This window comes from Prunus avium, chromosome 1 (genome assembly GCF_965620075.1).
Source record: "Prunus avium chromosome 1, drPruAviu1.hap1.1, whole genome shotgun sequence".
Taxonomy (NCBI): domain Eukaryota; kingdom Viridiplantae; phylum Streptophyta; class Magnoliopsida; order Rosales; family Rosaceae; genus Prunus; species Prunus avium.
This window is the reverse complement of record NC_142284.1, coordinates 21,304,863-21,308,592: the sequence shown is the minus strand read 5'-3', so window position 1 is coordinate 21,308,592 and position 3,730 is coordinate 21,304,863.

The following is a 3,730-nucleotide window of genomic DNA, read 5'->3' as shown; positions in this document are numbered from 1 at the left end:
AAGTGCGAGGTCGATCCCACGAGGATTGGTGATTGAATGATCCAATTTAGTTTCCCTACACAAAATAGAAACAAAAACAAAGAACATAAAACAAGGAAGAAAGAAATAAGTAACTCAAGCAAATAAGTTCCCAAGTTCAATTTAGATTAATGAATTGATTCTAGCTAAAGTATGATTAAGCCATGGTGTGTGGTCATAACCTTGTGTTCCTAATTCCCTAATTTGATCATTTGTTGTCTAACCTAAAATTAAGCATTAGGAACCCATTAAGCATAGAAGAACAATTTAAACAACCAAGCATGTATCTAATCCCTGTTGTCGAATGTCCATACATACTCTTCCTATTCATAGTTCAATTCGAATTAAAGCATGGTGTATACTCTTAATTCAAACCAAGATAGCTAACATGCAAGCCTAAATGGTGATCAATCATTCAAACTAGCATATTAACTTATAAGCATAATGAATAAGAACAAAAACCATAATTGAAACTTGGAAACTAATTAAACTTGAATACTTAAGAAAGAATGTACATTACAAGAAAAATAAATTACAACTAAGAAAACATTAAAGAAAGCTAGAATTGAGAGCTAGAAAGCAAAACTAAGAGAATTTGAGGGAGAGAAGGGAAGGGAGCTCTAGAGAAGTGTTTGAGAGCTCCCCCCCTTGGGGTGTGTTTACAAGCTTGGGAAACCTCACTATATATAGGCCTAAGGAAGCTGAAAATCTGAATTAAGTATGGCTAATGCATACAACACTTGTTTTATAAAATCTGAAATGGTTGATGCACTTCACTAATGCATACAACACTTCCATTATAAAATCTGAAATGGTTGATGCACTTCACTAATAAATCCCACCAGCAGCCCTAGCTCATCTTCATGTCACCATGACCAAGCTTCCAACCAGAAATAATAGCTCATCCTGAGGTCAGCATGACCAGCAACTTCAAGGGCTTACGAATTGGGCTTCCCTTAAGCAAATTAAGACTTTAAGCACTCAAACTTGAAGTTCAGAATGTCTTCTTTCCAGCCATATATCATTTGGGCCAATCCAAGGTCGGAGGAGGAAGTTAAGGCCAAAACAAATTGCTAACTCATTTTGCGCGCTGATAAAATCCATCCTGAGCATGGCTCTGTGTTTGCTAGGTAACAGACTCCATATTTATCCAATGGGGCTAAAGTTTGGATATGTTATATTACACACCCATTGGAACAACTTTCATGAAGAATGTGGCCTCATCCGAGCTGTGTAGGTTGCTGAAACAAAGCTTGCAATATGACCTACGAAACTGAGCTGGCAGGGGACTGTAGCCAAAATTGAGTTTGTCTTTAAGCTCTTCATCCATTCATTCAAATTAGGCCCTAACATGCATGGATTGCATCATTTACTATCCAAAGCCCTCATTATTACCTAAAGCTCAATGAACTGAAAGATAAACACAAAAAGGATTAAAAGCACAAGTTTAACTCAAAAACATAACCAAATCATAAGCTAGAAGGGTACAAAATGATATGTAAATATGCACCGATCAACTTTCGAAGCAGGATTGATATGGGTTATCAATCCTGAGATGTGCAAAGCTGAAAGTAAAAGAACATGCAGATATTTATTTTACGTGGTAAAACCCCACCTCTAGGGAAAATCCACGGGACTCCTTAGTCCAGAACAAATCCACTATAGAATTGAAATTACAAGCGGTACTCACACACTTATTCCAGACTCAATCTAGATAAAGTTTACCGACTTCTGTGTAATTCAACATCTGTCACGAGATGATCTTCAACACTCCTTACGTTGAACGCAATACTGGTCGCGATTGCTTCAAGCTCACCGGAGGATAAACGCCACAACGATTTTGGTGCCCTTAATATGAGTCACCGACATGCATATGTATGCAATTATGAATGATGAAAGGATTCAATAAATCACCAAGCAACAAAAGAGCACTTGATGATTTACTGAAGAAAATAAACACAACAGCTTTTGCACAAACAGATCCAATATGCTCTAAAGATTAAAACGTCAAAAGCCATTGAATAAAGAGAAACAACCGTGCTTATATTCAAAACAGGTTTCTCTCCCTAGAGAGAAACCCATGTGTTCACAAGTGCTATGCAACTACAACTCTAAAACTTATTCAAACTAGAACACCTAAACCTGATGCACAAGGGTCTCTTCATGAGACGTCCAGCAGGACAAGCCAACTACCCCATTATGAATATGAAACCTGATTCAACAAGGACTCATCATGACAACACCGAACAGCCACTATTATTAAGAAATAATTTTCTCCTAAATCAAGGTAACTAGGAGATAAGCAAGGTAACTTAAATCACAATGGCATCAAAAATAGTTGTAATTATAAACCCTATTTTGAATGCATGATTATGTCATGATTTACCTGTTTGTCAAGTTTCTCATATGGTCAAGTCATGCCTCGGAAGTATGTGGTTGAGCGAGTTGTGCCAAAACGTCCAGTGACAATTCCTCTCAAACTAATTTTCAACCTATGCTAAAGTCTAGGAAATGCCAATACAAATTTTCGTACTAACACATTGCATGAAACTTCACTTTTTGCACTTTTAAATTCACTTGTTGAGATTAGTAAATAGATCTATATTCATCACTATTGATTTCAAAACCATTACAATGAAAATAATTCTCTTCCGAATGTTGAAAGAGATCCCAACTTCAACCCCTCATACCATGGATAAGAAGAACAAAAAAAAAATGACATCAGAAGGATGACAAATAATGGCAACAATGGAAAATTAACCACACTAATTCAATATCTTGAATTTGAGCCTTATTCCAGCATTTTATTTATGAACTAAGTCAAACATTCTTCTTTATAATTACCCCTAACAAATAGAAGGAATTGACAGGGATGCTTACATTTAGACTTTCTATAGTAAGGATGTCCTTATTTTTCCTTACATAGAAATAGTTTAGAATGTGAATTTGCAATTATACAAACACGGTTGTAGCTGTTAGATCGCCGACTCTTCTGAATTATAGATTAATTACAATCCATTGAATTTTGTTAGCATTAGATACAAATTTGTATTGAATAAAGGTAGGACAATGGACTCTGGCTTGTGTATGAATTGAAACATCCTTTGGCTTATATTCTTCATCTTCGTTTTCTTACTTTTCTGGAGTGAATTTTGAGTTATCACTTATTCCTTGGCCTTGACCCCCATCTTTGTTCTTAGACTTGCTTTGGTCTGTTCCTTGCTCCATTGTCCTTGTTGGATTATGGTCTTTTTATTTGGCTTGTCTATGTCTTGGGAATTTTTAAATTTTTTTCCCCTCTTGTTTTAGTTTTTCTGGTTCCATGTTGGCTTGTCTGTTTTGTTGGTGGGTTTTGGGTCCCCTTTGGGCCTCTGCCGTGGGGTTTTATTGAATCGTCCCTCAACCAAAAAGAGAAAAAAGAAAAGAAAAAGCTGTCACTTTATAAAAAGAAGAGGCACTTCCAATGTTCTTGTACTCGTTTGTTTTCTTCATATAAAAGAAATGTTTATAATCTTTAATTCTTTTTTTTTTTTTTTTTTAATTCAAGCACTTGTCTAAACTACAAAAAGGAGAGATTCTCATATACACACTACTAAGGTGTTATGAGGTCGAACCCGAGACTACTCTTATTTTCCTTCCATTTTTTCTATTTTAACATGAATGTATAATTATTACAAGTTGTTACTTTATACTTAGCTTAGCCCTTTATTCA